The following is a 20,839-nucleotide window of genomic DNA, read 5'->3' as shown; positions in this document are numbered from 1 at the left end:
TTTTTTTTTTGTTTTTTTTTTACTTAAAAAACAAACACCTATGACAGAATGTCCATTGCTGGTAGTGTTAAGACTAGCTTGTTACAGTCCATTTCTTCACACTGGGAAAAACTAGAAAACCTCAGTAAAATGTATTTTTTAAATTTTGTGCAGCTATCTGACAGCTACAAGGGAGCAAATAAGTGCTACCTTGAACAGGTGATAAGTTTACTGAGTTTTATTTCGCATAATGGCCAGACCAAAAGAGACGTATCTCCATTTTCATCGATAATTTTTATTTCCTTAAAAAGAGGATTTGATTTGTTCACAAGAGGCCCTCCTATTGCATGGAGTTTCAACCAGACTAGGTGGAAGTGGATGTCTTCTCTAGTACCAAATCCATCCGTAATTGCCTTAGGCAATGAAGGCATGAATCCTCAGTCAAATCATCCATGGCCAGAAATGCAAGTTTCATTTTGGATAATCTAAAGCCCAGCAATTTTGGCGGAGTAGAAACCACTTGAGCCTGTTTTTGAAGTTTCTTTTTTACAATTTTAGAGACTCTTCCTGAAGTACAATCAGCACGTGCTTAAAGACAAGGAAACACAAATAAGCCATTTTCATTCTAATTCAAAACTTTCGTATAACTAAAAATATTTTATCTGGTTTGGCTCTGTGTCCCCACCCAAATCTCACCTTCAATTGTAATAATCCCCACATGTCAAGGGCCAGACCAGGTGGAGATAATTAAATCATGAAGGTGGTTTTCCCCCTACTATTCTTGTGATAGTGGGTGAGTTCTCATGAGATCTGATGGTTTTATAAAGGGCTTTCCTTTTTGCTCAACTCTCATTCACTCTCCTGCTGCCCTGTGAAGAAGTGCCTTCCATTATGATTGTAAGTTTCCTGAGGCCTCCCCAGCCATGTGGAACTGTGAGTCAATTAAACCTCTTTTCTTTATTAAAAAAAAAGAAATTGTATTCTCAACGATTTCTCTTTTAATCTTGTATTGCATTCTCGTTGAGAAAGCTTGTAAGATGAAAACTTGAAAAGCAAATCATCAGTGTAAATATCAGAGGTATAAAATACATTTAAAGATTGGGCAATGTATTAATACATTCTCTACTGGGGATTGTTTCTGTAAATATCAGAATAAGGAAGCAATATGACATCTCAGCTATTCCAGGCATTGGAAAAGCAGCAAGATAAAAATAAAGAAGAATAGTAAATCATGTTTAGAGGCTTATAAATTTAATATTGATATATCACTGTTGTTCCATAGAGCTAATTTAACTGGGTAATATTGATCACTGGTGATTATACTTGTTATTTAAGACACTAGTCTGTTTATGTTTTAAAAAGATCTCTTGAGTAAGACATCCTTAAAGATATATTAACAATAGCTACAACTTAATGTAGTTCAATATATACCAGGCACTACTGCAAGCCCTTTTATAATATTAATATATCGAATCCATTTAAGAACTGCATGTGGTAGGTATTATTATTTCTCTTTTACAAATGAGGAAACTGAAACAAAGAGAAATTAGCTTCACCAAAGTCACATATATACAGAAAAACGGAGGTGCTAGGATTTTTGGAGGATTCCAAAATGGAGGACACACAGAATTTAGTTCTAGACTACAGGTTCTTAATCATTTTGTGTTTTTCCAGTAAATGGCAGTGTGGTTTAAAAAATCAGATTCAAGTTTGACAACTTGTTCAAACGAAGCTAAAATAAATTAAATGATGTATTGGTTCTAAATAGAATTTATATGAAAGCACAATAACATATTACCTTGCTGAAGTTTTACCAAACACACACACACTCACACACACACACACACACACACTACTCTCAATGTATGATTTTATTATAAAATATTTATTTGAGTACTACCCATTCTCGGTGATACTATACAACAGTTTTCTTTCTATTGCTTCTTATGAGAAGATACCATAGATGAGAAGTCAACCTAAAATTTACACAGCAACTAAAGTGTTTAACTCAGAAATTTAACATTCTCATGAGTTAAATTTGCACAGATGGCAGAAAAGGCCATCTGGTCACTTAAATTAAATACATCTTTTTCTACTTAAAACCATTTTTCACATACTTTGTTAGCAACTCAGGACTCTCTTCTAAAGGGCTTTCCTTTCTCCTTTCTGGGGAAGGAAAAAACGTTGGGAAGCACTGTGGTAGCTGCTGTGAAGTGTCTGTGTCATCATTTCTCTTACTACTGAGATGTATCTCTCACATGGGCTTTTCTGTTGGTCTCTGTTCTGACAGCATGTGCTGCCGCTCTACTAGGACTCACATGTCCTTGGGAACTGCATCCATCACTGGTATCTTTGGTCCCATTCTTAGCCCCTTATGTTGGTCCTGACTTCCATACCTTTCTTGCCTGGACTCCACCTTCTCTCAGTCGAAGGCCACTGTTATCTCTTTCTTGGCTCCTGCTGTAGCATGCAGGCAGCTCTGGATCTCTTCCCTGTCATATAGGCGGGGGAACTAAGAGCAGCACCTCCAGCCCTCTCTCTACTGGCCTCTTGAAAGGATGCAACTAGGTACCTTCTAATTGTAGTATGGGCATGGCCCCATACAAATCACCATGGGAATTTGAGTACCATATTAAAGTAGGACAGAAGAACTCCCAAGATCACTGGATATTTGTAGAAAATAGTTTTACAAGTTTGTCATTTGTCTATCTTTGCTTGTTTCGATCCCCGCTCTCTCTACTATTTCATGTTTTTTCTTTATTTAAGTACACTTCTTGCCTTTCTTAGAAACATGTCATCTGTTGTATCTCAGAGTCTGTTACTAAGGTAAAATTACATGTGGGTTATAACAGAAACTCTGAATCCAAGCTGCCAGTGTGCAAATCCCAGTTCCATGACAAGAATTCAATACACTTGGGTTAATTTCTTAATATCTCTGAGCCTCAGTTTCTTCATATATAAAATGAAACTAGTAATGGTTATAAGGTTGTTGTGAAGATGAAATAAGTTAATCTATTGAAGCACACTGAACAGTACCTGGCACGCTATCAAACATATCAGAAATGTTAACATCATTGAATATAATGTTCCCTCTTGTCAGAATGGTATTTTTCTTTTTTCTTTCTGTCTTTAAGATACACCTCAGTCTGTTTTTTTATTTTTTAAGACAAAGTCTTGCTCTGTCACCCAGGCTGGAGTGCAGTGGTGCAATCTCAGCTCACTGCAACAACCGCCACCCAGGTTCAAGTGATTCTTGTGCCTCAGCCTCCTGAGTAGAGGGGATTACCGGTGCACACCACCACGCCCTGCTACTTTTTGTATTAGTAGAGACAGGGTTTCACCATTGTGGCCAGGCTGGTCTCAAACTCCTGACCACCAGCAATCCTCCCGCCTCTGCCTGCCATAGTGCTGGGATTACAGGCATGAGCCACTGTGCCCGGCACACCTCAGTCATTAAGATACATCTTAATCTCATATTTTTTCAGAAGACTGTCATGAATTTTACCTAAAGTTATTATGTTATGGCCCCATAAATATATAGCCCATAATATTTATATGGTATTTGTGGTAGTTTATTCTAGTTGTTATTTTACTTATCTCCCCCATTAGGCTGACATAATTGAGAACATCATATTTATCTACATGTTTTCAGCATTCTGCACAAAGAATAGCAAATAATAGGCACTCATGAATATTTCCTTAATGTATAAATGAGGTGAATTTCTCTTGCCCTCCTTCAGTTGAAAGTAGTAAGCACTCTCTTCTGTGGGGTCTACACATGCATGCTTGGAGGCATTGTCTCTGGGATGGGTAAACAATGTGCCAACAGCCGGACATAATCTGTCCTGCCCCCTCCTCCAACCTCTCCTAATCTGAGCCTTCCCCTCGCTCACTCTACCCTACCATAGTCACCTGTTCCTTGAAAATCTAGGCACTTTTCTCAGAGCCTTGGCATTTTTTTCTTCTTCCTGCTTGAGATGCTCTTCTCTCAGGTATCTTCATGGTTTGCTCTTACATTTGACCCAGTTAGCTGCTTGAATGTCACAAAATTAGAGCGGTCTTCCCTGGCCACTTTACAGGAGATAGCACCTCTTCTCTACCCTTCCCGGAGGCAACTCTCAAGTGTCATACTCTGCTTAATTATTTCTCCAGAGCATTTAACATGTCACTTGATACATTGGTTTATAGTCTATGTCCTTCCACCGGAATGTACACTTCATGATGCCAAGGATGTTGTCTGCCTTATTCATAGCTGTATCCTCAGCACTTAGAATGGTGCTCAGCAGATAGATGTTAAATGAACAGAGAGATGAAAGAATGAATGAAAAGTGAATGAATGAAACAAGACATGTAGATTGAGAGGATCTGACCATTTCTCCTATCTGAGATACCTCAGTGAGCACCTGGCTTGCTACAGTCCTGCAGCAAGCCCTTAAACTCTCCCCTGAGCACTGTGTCCTTATTCACAACTGAAATTTGAGGGCTAAACATTGGGCACATATAGACATAAAGATGGAAACAAGAGACACCTGGAAATATAAGAAGAGGGAGGAAGGGGGGTTGGGCAAGAGTTGATAAACTAACGTTGGGTAATATGCTCACAGCCTGGGTGACACATTCATTTGTACTCCAAACCTCAGCAACAGTCAATATACCTTTGCAACAAACCTGCACATGCACCCCCTGATTCTAAAATAAAAATTGAAAAAAATTATAATAAAGGAGGGACACCTTATCTCTGCTTTGTGTATCTGAGCTTGTCTTTTCCCCAGTGTCCTGTGATCTGTGGGGACACTGTGCTTCATATCTCTCCTCTAAATTTCTTTCTCCCGCCAGATGGCACTATGCCTTCAATATTTAAAGCTACAGATGTGGTGAACTCAGTTGTCTTTATTCTTCTCCAAGCTATGTGGACCTTTATACTTAATAAATGGGTTCCAGTTCCAAGATATGAAAATGTTAATGACATATGCTGAACTAACAGTCCTAACTGCTACTCCTGTAAAATAAAAAGCAGCCGAGCTATATTATGCTTTATGAAATATTTATAACTGCCAAACACAAAGGCAGTAAGAACATTGGCTTTTACAGCAAAAGCCCAAAGAAACTCTATTTAAGTGAAGATTAATGTGGAAATGTTATCACATTCTCACACTGCAAAACTAAAGTGATATAGAGGTGATAAATGTGGATAGACGTGGAATATACATATAGGCACACATTATACATTTTACCTGATAAAATATACCAGCTGAATTTGCCTAAGGAAGCTGCTAAAGTCAGATTTGATGCAAACAATTTGTGGAAGTTACCTTGTGGGGCAGCCCAACTGCTAGAACATTTCATGGAAGTTCTATATTGATGGAAGAGAAATTTGTAATTATTTCTCCTAAATAAGGAGAGAGGCCCATTAGGTGTGGGATTTTGCTGTTCTCTTTCAAATTTGTATAGATATACAGAAGGTATGTAGAAATCAACATGATTCTTTTCCTTTATTCGCATATAATTGTAAATAACATGGGTAATACAATTTCCAAATCTTTTATTTACTTAAAAATGTTGTTAAAGTAGTTGGAATGGTTCCTAGATTTTAATATAATAACATATTCCACAGGCAGCAATTTGAAAATCTTTGAGAAGTTTAAAAAATATCTGGCTTACAATCATCTCATTAAGGTATAAAATCAGGGCTTCTTGGAACCTTTAAGTTATATTTTATCTGATTGTTATTCTCAGATCTACAGTTTTTTAAAAGACAAGTCTCTGGTTCCTTATAGATCTCTCTATCAGCTTCCCTCCATGCACATTTGGCTCATGAATGTATGAAATACTTTGGACATATTTCTATTAAGTACTATTGCTTTCCTGGGGAAAAATACATTATAGTTCTCTTTTATTTAGATTAATGAGTTTTAGGTTAATCTGTCGTGAATCCTCTGTAAATCAGATTATTGATAGTTAATAATATTTCATCTTTGTATATTTAAAATCAGTTCACATATTAACTTAAAGATGAAAAAGAGAACTAAACCAGCAATATTGTTATGACATAATGCATAAATTAATGTGCATGTATGTCTGCTTTAAGTTTAGTTTATAGAAGTTTTAAAAAATGAAAATTGGCATTTTTCTACAAAGAATGATGGATTTTTTTCACTTGCAAAAACATTTATTATTATTATTTTTTTCATTCCAACTTTTACTTTAGGATCAAGGGGTACCTGTGCAGTATTGGTACAGGGGTAAATTGCATGTCTCAGGGGTTTGGTGTACAAATAATTGTGTCATCCAGGAAATCGGCATAATACCCAATAGGTGGTTTTCAATCCTCACCATCCTCTCAGTCTCTACCTCAAATAGACCCCAGTGTCTATTGTTCGCTTCTTTGTGTCCATGTGTGATGGTTAATACTGTCAACCTGATTGGATTAAACGATACAAAGTATTGATCCTGGGTGTGTCTGTGAGGGTGTTGCCAAAGGAGATTAACATTTGAGTCAGTGGGCTGGGGAAGGCAGACCCACCCCTAATCTGGTGGGCAGAATCTAATCAGCTCTCCAAGAATATAAAGGAGGCAGAAAAACCTGAAAGGCGAGACTTGCCTAGCCTCCCAGCCTACATCTTTCTCCCGTGCTGGATACTTCCTGCCCTCCAACATCGGACTCCAAGTTCTTCAGTTTTGAGACTTGGACTGACTCTCCTTGCTCCTCAGCTTGCAGACAGTAGATTGTGGGACCTCATTTTTGTGTAAGTTAATACTTAATAAACCCCTTTTATCTATCTATCTATCTATCTATCTATCTATCTATCTATCTATCTATCATCTATCTGTCTGTCTGTCTGTCTGTCTGTCTGTCTATCTATCTATCTATCTATCTATCTCCCCCCCCCCTCTCTATCTCTTATTAGTTCTGTCCCTCTAGAGAACCCTGACTAACACACCATGTATACTCAGTGTTTATTTCCCACTTACAAGTGAGAACATGTGGTATTTTGTTTTCTTTTCATGTGTTAATTCGCTTAGGATTACGGCCTCAGTTCCATCCATGTTGCTGCAAAGGCCATGAAGAAAATAATATTAATGACATTTAACCTCCCAACACGTATCTCTTCTCTTTCTTTTTCTTTGGAAAATTTTTTGTTTGTTTGTTTTTCAGAGACAGGGTCTCTCTCTGTCACCCAGGCTGAAGTGCAGTAGCACCATCATAACTCCCTGCAGCCTAGAACTCTTGGGCTCAAGTCATCCTCCTACCTCTGCCTCTGGAGTAGCTGGGACTTCAGGCATGCACCACCATGCACAGCTTTTTTTCTTTGACAGCACTTATTGTGTAAACCATGCATGCTGGCCCTTGATTATTCTATATTATCATTGCATTTTATAGTAAGGCTTTACCCATGATATGATATTATGTTTGGATTTACTGACATATCACTTTTTTTAATGCTGAGTATTTGTCTTAGTCCATTTAGTGTTGCTATAAAGGAATACCTGCAACTGGGTAATTTATAAAGGTCAGAGGTCTACTTGGCTTACAATTCTGCTGGCTAGAAGATTGGGCATTTGATGAAAGCCCCAGGCTGCTTCCATGGCACGACAGGAAGCAAGAGAGATGGGAGGTGCCAAGCTCTTTTTTAACTACCAGCTCTGGAGGGAACTAATACATCGAGAACTCACTCCCATTCATGAGGGATCCACTTCCATGACCCAAACACCTCCACGTAGGCCTCACCTCCAACACTGGGGATCAAATTTCAACATGAGGTACGAAGACGTCAAATATCCAAACCATAACAGAATCACTATTTGTAGATTATGAAACATTCCTATTAGGAATAATTAGAAAGGAGAAAACTATACATTGAGAGAGTAAAAAGAAGGTAAAGAAGATGGCAGGGGCCCAGGTATGGTGGCTCACCTTTGTAACCCCAGCACTTTGGGAGGCTGAGGCAGGCGGACAACTTGAGGTCAGGAGTTTGAGATCAGCCTGTCCAACATGGTGAAACCCTGTCTCTAGTAAAAATAAGAAAAAAAAAAAAAATTAGCCAGCTATGGCGGTGCATGCCTGTAATCCCAACTACTCAGGAGGCTGAGGTGGGAGGATTGCTTGAATCCTGGAGGCGGAGGTTGCAGTGAGCGGAGATCATGCCACAGCACTCCAGCCTGGGCGACACAATGAGACTCCATCTCAAACAACAATAACAACAACGACAACAACAACTTGATGGTAGGGAACAAGTAGAGTATTTAGCAATGAAGCCTTGTGGATATTAAATAACAAAATACAGAACAGATGAGAGCTTTGGGCCCAGGCCTTAAGAATAAATAAACTGTTGGTGTCTAGAGGAGAGAAGGAGCCGAGGAGATACATATCAAAAAGGCTCACCCAGGCAGATTCTGACAAGAGTGGTTTGGAGAGATCATCTCTAAGCCTTTTGGTTAAGCTCAAGTAAAGAGTAGTAGTTCGAATGTAGGAAATTCAGCTCCTATGCTATAAAATAGGAAACACATTGACCATATGTATAGACAATTATCCAAATAGTGGATTAGCAACAATTAAAGGAAATTAATTTACAATCACCTAAACAGTTAAGGGGTAAGAGCAATTAGCTTTAATTAATTAGCAACCTACTAAGTTCAGTGTTTTTGCCAAATCTATAAATGCTACTTGAAATAAACAACTTATAACCATTGGTTCAATTTAGAATCACACATGTTAGGCACAAGAAGTTGAGTGGAAATCCTCAACGAGAAAAATTAAAATAGGCATGATGACTGTCTCACGATGATATGGTGCAGCCTAATGCAACCCTAATGCATGGTCAGAAGACTCCCTTGCAAGGACATTTAATTGACTGATCCTTTGATAGGAGATTAGTTTTCCTTGAACCAACAGAAATCTGTTGGATTCTCAAACCTGTTCTCACTGACATAGTAAGAAAACAGTTTATTACTACATTATATTGATGCTGTGAAAAAGGTTACCCTAATATAATAAAATTTAAAATTCTCCCATTTAGAACGGAACTTGGTGTTGATGGAGCAACAATTTATAAAAATGATGACTGACTTTTGTTAGCTTTGGAAAATGGGATAGTTACACTAAAAACTTGGGGTTGAAATACTCTAAAGGAGCTTCAAGTGTTCCAGTGACAGAAAAAAAATCTATTTTTGAACACATTTTTAATTTTTCAGGGTGAAATATTTTGGGGGGATTTTAAATTCTCTGTAGGATAGAAATATACTTAATAACTGGAGAGCATTTGTACTGATACCTTATTAAAGAAAGGTGAACCTTTTTCTCTGTATCATGTTGCTGGCACTGTAGCATATGGGTTCAACTCTGATTTAACGGTCATTATAAAATTATGTTTTGTGAACTTAGCTGAATGTTATAAAAGAACTTAGTACTACAACATTACAATTAGAATAGGAACAACTCAGCATTCTCTGTTACATGAGGAATCAAAGAGAAATTGGAAGTCTGCAACCCAGAAGAGGACCCTCACCAGAAGTTGACTGTGCTGACACTCTGATCTAGGAATTCCAGCCTCCAGAACTGCAGAACGTCACCCCCTGTTATTCATGCACCATCTCCACTTTATTGGAAATGTTCTTGACCAGCAATGGAAAAGAAAGAACATACAGCAGTTTTGTTTGTTGTGGGGCTCAGGCTTTCTCTGAGCACTGCATAAGTATGTGGGTCATGGGAAAAGGGTCTGATAGAGAATGTGGCTCAGTTGAATCACTTTGGCTGAAGAGATGTAACAAATCATAGACGTAAAGTCAACACCCTTCCTATTTTACAAAGGAGAAAACCAAAGCTCTGTAAGTGCTATCGGGTCTCAGGACCCAAGAGCCATGGTGAGGTCTGGTTTCAACTCTGCTAGTATTGGACAGCTCTCGTGAGCCCTCTTCAGGAACTGCTGACATACCACTTTCTTTCTAAAGCTTTGACCTCCACATGCGCCTTAGTTCTTAGGAAGATGGAATTCAACAGAAAAAGAAAGGGAATAAAAGAATATTGTTCCTTGACCCTTTGGATAATCTTTCAGGGGAAATAATTAAGAGTCATTCATAACTGTTGGAGAGGATGTGTGTATGTCTGTATCTTACTAGTCCCAAGAAGATATATAGACAGAAAGAGAAAGTGACAGAAAGTTTTCAGTGGGACTTCTCTAGTACTATATTCCACTGATCTTACTTGAGTGGAATAGCTGTGTTCCTAGTTAACCATATACAAACAACATCCCAGGGAATATTGGTTTCTAGGAAAGGAATTCTATACACCTTTCTCCTCACTTAACCCCTTTTGTCTTCCTACCTGCCTAATTTCACCAAGAAGAGATCTAGATGTCAGAACATGGGCTGATTGACTATATTTTCTAAGAATAAAATTTTATAAGGAGAATTATTAATATATCTATACTAATTAAACACATCCACTTACTTGTTTTTCTGGTGCTCTTGGGTATAGTCTTTTATAGGATTTGAGCTGTGAATAGACAAAGAAGATCATTTGTCCAGCTTTGGTTTTAGTTTTTCTAGGACTGCATTGCACAAGCCTTTTCCCAGGGTGCATCCTAGCGGCTTAGCTCTTCAAATCTCAGCATTGGTATGTGGGGCTGCTGTTCAGCAAATAATAAAAATTTAGTTGTTTTGTCATCTGGACCTGCATTGTTCTTGAGTGAATGGTTGTCTAGGTGGTTCTGAAACTCTTGACTTCTCTAACTATGATCTTACCACTCTCATAATAACACTTCTTTATTCTACCTTCATTTAATTGTTTGAAATGATAAGGCCAGTTAATACATTTCCTGATATCTAGTAGGCCCCTGAGAATACACACAAAGCTTCTTCCGTGGAATACGGCCCTTTGGGGGTCATAATATTACACTACGAGCACTGATAATCTTTCTGTCTGAATATTAGTGCGGACCACAACAATATTGGAGGACAATCCTGGCTTTGCCTCTGGATGCTCTCCCATCCCAAACTTTGTGTGGGTGACTTTCTAATGAGATGTGTGCCTTTGTAAGGCTGCAACCTTTGCAAGAGAATGTCAATGCTATACCCAGCTTTTCTGGCTCTTTAAGCATGCATTCTATGCTTAGCCAGCAATTTGAATAGTTTTATTTGAGCCAGTTTTTCTAGTGGTCGGTGCTTAATATGTCCTTAATTAATACCAAAAGCTCAACTAAGAGAATTAGTATTTATGGAAGACTAAAGAAAAAGCAGACCACCAATTACACTAAAATTAAATTTTAAAGACTTACTATTGTTTTTAATTAAAAATTGTTTTCAAGCAAACTTCATGCAGCCCTCTAAGAATTAAAAGTTGATTGCTTTCTGCCTGGAAGCCAAGATCCTTCACTAGAACACGTTTTGAAAATCATTGCTATAGTGGCTCTCAATTTTCTCATTGGATTGTTCAGAACAACAGACTGCTACAGAGGTGGACAAAATTGTTCTGGCTTCCTGCCGAACAGCTTTTATTGAACTACACATTGCCAAGATTATATGGGTTTACACTGAGAGATAAGAAACAGCCTTGTTTTTGTTGTTGAAATTCCTATGCATTATATTGCATGGCTTGTTATGCATTAGGACCTAAGGTTTAAGTTTCTTTCCATTCTTGTAATAGGAAAGAGTTTGTTTATATCTTATGGATTCTGTAGATTACATCACTGATTATATCTCTGGAAGGCATAGAGGCATATTTCTGATTCTTCTGTAAAACCTAAGTAGGATTTGATGATTTGTAGTAACCCAACTTTTGACTATAATATGTCCTTGATGTTTTCTTTTTGCTTCTGTAAGTTTTTCTATTTTTTGCTGAGCTACTTTTTAATGCAGTCATGAACTGCATGACAATATTTGATCAATGATGGTAGTCCTATTATAATACCATATTTTCACTGTAGCGTTTTAATTTTAGATATGTTTAGATACATAAATGCTTACCATACTGTTACAATTATCTATAGCATTCAGTACAGTAACATGCTATACAAGTTTATAGCCTGGGAGCATTGGCTCATATAGCCTAAGTGTGCAGTGGGCTATACCTTCTAGATCTGTGTAAACATACTCTATAATGTTCACACAACAACAAAATCCCCTAACCACACATTTATTGGAAGGTATCCTCATCTTTCAGTGATGCATGACTTTTTTATGTGTTAGGATCGGTTTCCAATGTTTTCAGCAACACCACCCTGAATCATACAATATGATCTGAGTATGTGTGTGTGTGTGTTTATACATATACATATGTTTGTGCATGCACCCATATATGTTATATACATTTATTAAATATACATATATATTATATACACATTATATCCATTTATATAAATCTATACAGATGTTTATATACAAAGAAAAGTTCAAAACATTAATCATTGTAATCTCTGGTATACTGTTTTATGTTTCCTAAATTGCATTCAATGATAAATTTTATTTTGAATCAGAAAAAAGTTAAAATTATAGAAATTTAAATAATACATAATTTAAAATTCTGAATACTATAGGGAAAGAGTAAACTTAACATTTTTCTAGATAGTTATCTCTCAGAATTATTTTTGAAAAAAGCCATCATTTCTCTGTTAATATAAAATTCCACCTTTATTATAGACGTAATTTCCTATCATTTGTCAGATGCTAGCATTATCTAGTCCAACATTGATTCCCTGTTTCCTTCTTAGAAATATGAGTGTTAATTTTTAGCTAGGCAAATAACGTAAAAATGAAACTATGATTTCCTGCCTTCCTTATGGCAAGATGTGGTCACATGTCTAGGTTCTGGCCAATGAAATGCCATCAGGATTATCAAGTGGGCCACAGGGGAAGGCTGATTAAAGGGAACTCATTCATTGAAGAGGAATTCCTTTTTTACTCCTTTGGCTTTACTTTTCCTTCTGCCCTGCAGTGTAGAAGTGATGGATGGGTTCCAGCAAATGTATTGGACTAAAACATAACCCAGAGGATAGAAGCCACACTTAGGATGGAACTATGCACCAAAAATATCCAGGTGGAAAGCTTCAGTTATTGATGAACTTGGAGCTGTCTTGCCAGCCCTAAACTATCCGCCTCCAGACTTCTTTTATGTAAAATATAAATATGTAGGTTCTATTTATACCTTTGTTCTTTGGAGTTTTTCTTTTATTTCTAGCCTTTGAACTTCTTCCAATCAGTTTGGGCTATCTTATTTTACTTATTGAAGCACTTTAATGCATCTTAATAATTGGAAGTGTACTCTCCTTTACATTTATTTTGAAGGATTTATCCTCATTTTTTTCAATTAAACAAGCTTCAGTAACATTTTTGTATTCACAAGACATTTTTCAGCTATTTTTATCATAATTATATTACACTTAGGCCATAGTAATTACAGAGGATGAGAATGTTTACACCATTAAGTTCTACTCCAGTGTTATAGTATGCGTCTTCATTTGCTAGTCTTTTTTATATGCCACAATAAACTTTTTGTAGTTTACTTTGTCTGGATTCTGTGCATTTCTTTATAAATTTATTGTAATCTATTTATAACTTTTGTTGTTGCTATGAAAAAAGTATTTTTACTCACTGTTTTCTAACATTATTATGGGTACATAGGACACTGTGAAGTTTGGAAATTGGACATTTTTCTGAATTCACTTTTGAGTTTTAATCACGTTTTTGCTGGTTTTCTTAGTTTTCCTTAGTAGACAATAACATAATGTGAAAATTATGATAATTTTACCACTTTTTCTGATATTTATTGGCCTGGATTATTTATTATTATTGCATCGATTATAATGTCTTGATAATATACATTTAATAAGACTGGTAAAAGAAATACATTCCTAATGTTTCTGACTTTAAAAATAGTTGCAATTTTTCACCATCAAGTGTTATCTTGGTTTTGATAAAATTTTTATTATATTGGAGATTGTTCTGTAGTACACTACCATGTCTTCATTTGTGCTGAATTAAAAGAAAAATATTCTATAATGTGGTTATTAGCATTCTCATGGAAGTTCTACTAGATGGATTTTTTTGAGAATTAAAAAAATATATTTATGAAGTAAAGATCTAGCCTATTCAGATATCTATCATTTTTTTTCACCTTTTATTTTAGTTTTGGGGGTAGATGTGCAGGTTTGTTACATTGGTAATTACAAATTAGTGAGGTTTGGTGTACAAATGATCCTGTCACACAGGTAGTGAGCATGGTACCCAATAGGAAGCTTTTCAACCCTTGCCACCACCTCACCCTTCCCCATCTGGTAGTCCCTTAGCGTCTATTGTTCCCACCTTTATATCATGTGTACTGAATTTTTAGCTCCCACTTATAAGTCAGAATATGTGATATTTGGTTTTCCATTCCTGTGCTAATTTGCTTAGGATAATGACCTCCAGCTGCATCCATGTTACTGTAAAGAACATGATTTCATTCTTTTTATGGCTGCATAGTACTCCATGGTGTATATGTATCACATTTTCTTTACACAGTCCACCACTGGTGGGCATCTTGGTCGATTCCATGTCTTTGCTGTTAAAAATAGTGCTGTGATGAACGTACACATCCATGTCTTTTTGGTAGAACAATTTATTTTCCTTTTGGCTCTATACCCAGTATTGGGATTGCTGGGTCAAATGGTAGCTCTGTTTCAAGGTTTTTTTCTTTTTTTTGAGAAATCTCCACACTACTTTTCACAGTGGTTGAAGTAATTTATATCTCCACCAACAGTATATAAGCATTCCCTTTTCTCCAAAACCTTGCCGACATCTGTTATTTTCTGACATTTTAATAATAGCCTTTCTGACTGGTGTGAGATGGTATCTCTTTGAGCTTTTGATTTGCATTTCTCTGATGATCAGTGAAGTTGAGCATTTTTTCATGTAGTTTTTGGACACATGTATATTTCCTTTTGAGAAATTTCTGTTCATACTCTTTGCCTGTTTTTTTAAGGGGGTTACTTGTTTGTTCTTGATGAATTGTTTAAGTTCCTTTTAGATTCTATATATTAGACCTTTGTTGAATGCACAGTTTGCAAATATCTTCTCCCATTCTGTAGGATGTCTGTTTAATCTGTTGATAATTTTTTTTTGCTGTGCAGAAGCTCTTTAGTTTAACTAGGTCCCACTAGTCAATTTTTGTTGTTGTTGCAATTGCTTTTGGGAACTTTGTCATAAATTCTTTGCCAAGTCTGATGTCCAGAATGACATTTACTAGCTTTTTTCTATGATTTTTATAGTTTTGGGTATTCAATTTAAGTCTTTAATCCATCTTGAGTTAATTTCTGCATAGATCTAGTCAGTTTTTCCAACACAATTTATTAAATAGGGAGTCCTTTCCCCATTGCTTCTTATTGTTGACTTTGTCAAAGATCAGATGATTTTAGGTGTTCAGCTTTATTTCTGAGTTCTCTAATTTGTTCCATTGGTCTATGTTGTCTGTTTTTGTACCAGTACCATGCTATATTGGTTACTGTATCCTTGTAGTGTAGTTTGAAGTTGGGTAGTGTGATGCCTGTAGCTTTGTTCTTTTATGTAGACGTGTTTTTGTTATTCAGGCCTTTTTTTGGTTTCATGTAAATTTTGGAACAGTATTTTAAAATTATGTGAAAAATGTCATTGGCAGTTTGATAGGAATAGCATTGAATCCGTAGACTGCTTTGGGCAATATGGCAATTTTAACAATATTGATTCTTCCGATGTATGAACATGAGACTTTTTTCCATTTTTTTTTAATCATCTGTGATTTCTTCAGCAGTTTTGTAGTTCACCATGCAGAGATCTTTCATCTCCTTGGTGTATTCCTTTCATCTCCTTAGATGTATTCCTAGTTTTTTTTTTTTTCTATTTTAAATGGGATTGAATTCCTGATTTGGCTCTCAGATTGAATGTTATTGGCATGTCAAAATACTACTGATTATTGTACATTGATTTTGTATCCTGAAACTTTACTGAAATTGTTTATCCATTCTAGGAGCCTTTTGTTGGAGTCTTTAGGATTTTGTAGGTATAGAATCATATCATCAGTGAAGAGTGATAATTTGACTTCTTCTTTTCGTATTTGGATGCCTTTTATTTCTTATTTCTTTCTCTTGCCTGATTGCTTTGGCTAGGACTTCCAGTACTACATTATATAAGAATGGTGAGAATGGGCATCATTGTCTTGTTCTAGTTCTTAAGTGGAATGCTTCCAGCTTTTTCCTGTTCAGTATGATGTCGGCTGGGTGTTGGTCATAGATAACTCATTGTTTTGGGGTATGTTCCTTCCTTGCCTATGTGTTGAAGGTTTTTATTATGAAAGGATGTTGGATTTTATCAAAAGCTTTTTCAGTAGCTTTTGAGATTATCAGGTGGTTTTGTTTTTAATTCTGTTGATGTCATGAATCACATTTATTGATTTATGTATGTTGAACCAGCCCTTCATCCCAGGAATAAAGCCTACTTGATTGTTGTGAATAAACTTTTTGATATGCTGCTGGATTTGGTTTGTTAATATTTTGTTGATGATTTTTGCATCTTTGGTCATTAGGGATATTGGCCTGTAGTTTCATTTTTTTCATTGTGTCTTTGCCAGATTTTGCTATCACAATGATGACGTCTTTGTAGAATGAGTTAGGGAGGAGTCTCTCCTCCTATATATTTTGGAACCGTTTTAGTACCATAGTGACCATCTCTTCTTTGTATGTCTTACAGAATTCAGCTGTGAATCCATCTGATCCAGGGCTTTTTTTGATTGGTACATTTTTTGTTATGGATTAAATTATGAAATTTAATATTGATGTGTTCAGGGCTTTGATTTCTTTCTGACTCAGTTTTGGGAGGTTGTGTGTTTCTGGAAATTTATCCATTTCCTCTAAATTTTCTAGTTCGTGTGCACAGGGGTCTTCATAATTGCCTCTTAGGGTTTTTGTATTTCTGTGGGATCAGCTGTAATATTGTTTGTCATTCCTGAGTGCACTTATTTGGATTTTCTCTTTTTCTTTGTTAATCTAGCTAGCAGTCTATCAATCTTGTTTATTCTTTCAAACTACCAGCTGTTGGCTTTGCTAATTCTTTGTATGATTTTTTTGCTTATAGTTTTGTTCAGTTATGCTCTGATTTGGTTCTTTCTTTCCTTCTTCTAGCTTTGGGGTTACTTTTTTGTTTTTCTAGTTCTTCTAGGTGTGATGTTAGATTGTTAATTTGAGATCTTTCTAATGGCTTGACATAGGTATTTAGCACTATAAACGTTCCTCTTAAAACTGCTTTAGCTGTATACCAGAGATTTTGGTATGTTGTGTCTCTGTTTTCATTAATTTCAAAGACTTTTAAAGTTGCTGTCTTAATTTTATTGTTTACACCAAAGTCATTCAGAAACAAGTGTTTAATTGCCATGTAATTGTGTGTTCTTCAGAGATCTTCTTGGTATTGATTAGTATTTTTTATTTTTTTTGAGACAGGGTTCCACTCTGTTGTTGAGGCTGGCTAGAGTGCAGTGATGTGATCTCAGCTCACTGCAACCTCCGCCTCCCAGGTTCAATGGATTCTCCCACTTCAGCCTCCGGAGTGGCTGGCACTCCAGGCATGTGCCATTATGCCTGGCTAATTTTTGTATTTTTTGGTAGAGACAGGGTTTCACTGTGTTGGCCAGGCTTGTCTCAAACTCCTGACCTTAAGTGATCCGCTCACCTTGGCCTCCCAAAGTGTTGGGATTACAGGCATGAGTCACCGTGCCTGACCTTGATTTGTATTTTTTTTCCACTGTGGTTCAAAAGTATGGTTGGTATGATTTTGATTTCTTTAAATTTATTGAGACTTGCTTCATGGCCAAGTATGTGGTCAATCTTACAGTATGTTTTGTGTGCAGATAAGAAGAATGTATATTATGTGGTGGATGGGTAGAGTGTTCTGTAGGTATCGATTAGGTCCATTTGGTCAAGTATCCAATTTAAGTCCAGAATCCCTTTGTTAGTTTTCTGCCTCAGTAATCTAACACTGTCAGTGGGGTATTGAAATCCCCAACTATTATTGTGTGAATGTCTACATCTTTTTGTAGTTGTAGAAGTATTTGTTTTGTGTATCTGGTTGCTTCAATGTTGGGTGCTTATATATTTAGGATAGTTAGGTCATCTTGTAGGATTGAACCCTTTATTATTATGTAGTGTCGTTCTTTGTTCTTTTTTTACTGTTGTTGGTTTAAAGTCTATTCTATCTGACATAAGAATAACTACCCTCGCTCCTTTATGTTCTGTTTGTATGATAGATCTTCATCCAACCTTTACCTTGAGTCTATGGATGTCATTACATGTGACATGGATCTCTTAAAAATTGGAGATGGATGGGTCTTTTTATTTTTTAATTTAACTTGCCACCCTATGCCTTTTAAATAAGGCATTTAGACTGTTTACATTCAGGGTTAATATTGATATGTGAAGTTTTGATCCTATCATGAAGTTTTTTGTTGGATGTTTTGCAGTCTGTATTGTGCAGTTGCTTTAAATGGTCTGTGGGCTGTGTACTTAGGTGTGGTTTCCTGGTAACAGGTATTGTTTTTCATCTCCGTATTTGTAACTCTTCTAAGGATCTCTTGTGAGGCTGGTTTAGTGGTAATGAATTCCCTTAGCAATTCCTTGGCTGAAAAAGATTGTATTTCTCCTTCATGTATGAAGCTTAGTATGACAGGGTGTGAAATTCTTGGTCAGAGTTCCTTTTCTTTGAGATGCTGAAAATAGGCCCCTATTCTCTTCTAGCGTGTAGGGTTTCTGCAGAGTAGTTTTTCTTAGCCTGTTGGGGTTCCTTTTTTATGTGATCTGACCTTTTTCTCTAGCTGCATTTAAGATTTTTTTCTTTAGCATTGACATTCTGGTGACTATATCCCTTGGTGATGTTTGTTTTGTATAGTATCAGTAAGGTGGTCTCTGAATTTCTTTTATGTGCATGTCTAACTCTCTATCAAGATTAGGGCAATTTTCTTGAATTTTGTCCTCAAATATAATGTTTACCAGGTTGTTTACTATCTCTTCTTATCTCCCAGGCATACTAATAATTCATAGGCTTGGTTGCTTTTCAAATCCCATATTTCTCAGAGGCTTTATTCATCTATTCTAATTCTTTTTTCTTTATTTTTATCTGACTGGTTTAGTTTGAAAGACTGATCTTCAAGCTCTGAAATTCTTTCTTCTGTCTGGTCTATGCTACTAAAAAATATGCTTTCGATTCTATTTTGAAATCCCTTCAGTTTTTCAGTTCCAGTGGCTTTGATTGATTTTGTTTTAAAATGTTTTCCTCTATCCTTATTTCCTGGATTGCTTTAGAAGTTTTTTTCTGTTTGTGTGTTGATTTGCAATCTTACCTTGAATCGCACTGAACTTGCCTGCAATCCATGCTCTGAATTCTCCATCTGCATCTCTGTGCCTCCTTTTCTGCTAGGGACCATTGCTAGAGAGCTACTGTGAGCCTCTGGTGATGTCACAATATTCAGACAGAATTCTCACACTGGTTCCTTCTCATCTGGAGATGGCTGTAGTGGGCGGGCTGTTTTGGCTCTGCTTCTACAGACCTATGCAGCAGGTTTTGTATTGGGTTCAACCTACAGGCCAATAGATGACATTTGCAGGTAAGAGCCAGCTACTTACTGCACAACAGGGAGGGTATGGCCCTGATCTGTTTACTGTGACGTGTTCTTTGTTGTTTCAGGTGAAGAGCTGGATAGTGGGGTTCCTGGTGTTCCGCGGAAGAGGCCAGACACAATTGGGCAGAGCTGGAGCCTCTGGCTTGCCCATGTGTATCCCAATGGCAAGCACAGCCACCAGCCCTGAAAAGGGTGGCTGGGAGATGCTCTTAGGGACATGCCCCAGAGATCTCCGTGTGGGGCAGAGTGAGGAGGCTTCACTGGCTCCCCCATGGTAGACAGACATGAACAGAATCTGTTTCCCTATCACACCCAGGTACTTCAGATGCACACTGTAGTCTATCTCCAGACCACAGTGTGGTTGATTGAAAGCCTCAGGAAACCTCGTTTTCCAGAAGAAAATAAACTTGATGTTTTCTTTGGGCCTATCATTATCATCACTATGATTATCATGTACAGTTTGCTTGAATTTACCACAAAATTCAATGCTTGCTTAATATTAAAAAATGAGACAGTTGTTCTCCAAGATTGTGTACATTATTATTTAACCATCTTCTTCTAAATAAAGGACGATGAAAAACTTAAGATTTACTGTAGTTTTCCTCTGCCAGTTCAATGACATACTGCTTGAGAAATGGAAAAGCTGGAGTTTCAACTCCCTATTTAGTATGGCAGCTATTCTGTTCCTGGCACGGCCATTTGTGTTGTGTTGTGAGCCCATTAAAAGTGATTCTATGTTTTTTCCATAGATGTCGTCTTTGGTACTTGGCATTCTTCCCAGAGGAAGATAATGGGAATCAGACATGCTTCTGATTGTCCCACCAGCCAGCTGCCGGTTTCAGCCCAAGCCATTCTGAATTGGAGGATGATGGTCTAGCTTTACTTCTCAAATAGGCTACTCCTTCCCACACGGTCAGGTCAGCTTTTTAATTAGTTATTTTTTTTCCTCCAGCCCCACCAGTACTATATTTAGCAGAAATATACTACTTTGTAGTAAACACTACTCTCCTCCAGATTGATTTAACTCTGACAAAATAAACAAAAAGTCTTAGGCCAAGTGTGGTGACTTACTCTTGTAATCTTAGCGCTTTGGGAGATCAGAAAGATCACTTGGGCCCAGGAATTTGAGATCAGCCTGGACTGTGAGACCCTGTCTCTACAAAAAAAAAAAAAAAAAAATTAGCCAGGTGTGGTGGCACATGCCTGTAGTCCCGGCTAATCAGGAGGCTGAGGCAGGAAGATCGCTTTTGC

At 37.0% G+C, this 20,839-nt stretch overlaps 2 long non-coding RNA genes across 4 annotated transcripts; one reads left to right on the top strand and one right to left on the bottom strand.

The window, feature by feature from the left end:
* Positions 1 to 254: 254 nt before the first annotated feature.
* Positions 255 to 19,454, bottom strand: LOC109029346 (uncharacterized). 3 transcript variants are annotated; one of them, XR_008671033.2, is made up of 5 exons: positions 19,310 to 19,454; positions 10,427 to 10,604; positions 8,363 to 8,467; positions 7,895 to 7,989; positions 255 to 567 (listed from the first exon to the last, which is right to left on the bottom strand). It is a non-coding gene; the product is annotated as an uncharacterized lncRNA (long non-coding RNA). The 3 variants fall into 3 exon arrangements; XR_004067076.3 differs by lacking the exon at positions 7,895 to 7,989 and having other exon boundaries at positions 19,310 to 19,424; XR_004067077.3 differs by lacking the exons at positions 7,895 to 7,989; positions 8,363 to 8,467 and having other exon boundaries at positions 19,310 to 19,411.
* Positions 19,409 to 20,173, top strand: LOC115930448 (uncharacterized). The gene is made up of 2 exons (XR_004067089.3): positions 19,409 to 19,573; positions 19,654 to 20,173. It is a non-coding gene; the product is annotated as an uncharacterized lncRNA (long non-coding RNA).
* The last annotated feature ends 666 nt before the right edge of the window (positions 20,174 to 20,839 follow it).

The sequence above is a fragment of the Gorilla gorilla genome, chromosome 14 (genome assembly GCF_029281585.2).
Source record: "Gorilla gorilla gorilla isolate KB3781 chromosome 14, NHGRI_mGorGor1-v2.1_pri, whole genome shotgun sequence".
Taxonomy (NCBI): domain Eukaryota; kingdom Metazoa; phylum Chordata; class Mammalia; order Primates; family Hominidae; genus Gorilla; species Gorilla gorilla.
This window is presented reverse-complemented; position numbering and strand designations above follow the sequence as displayed.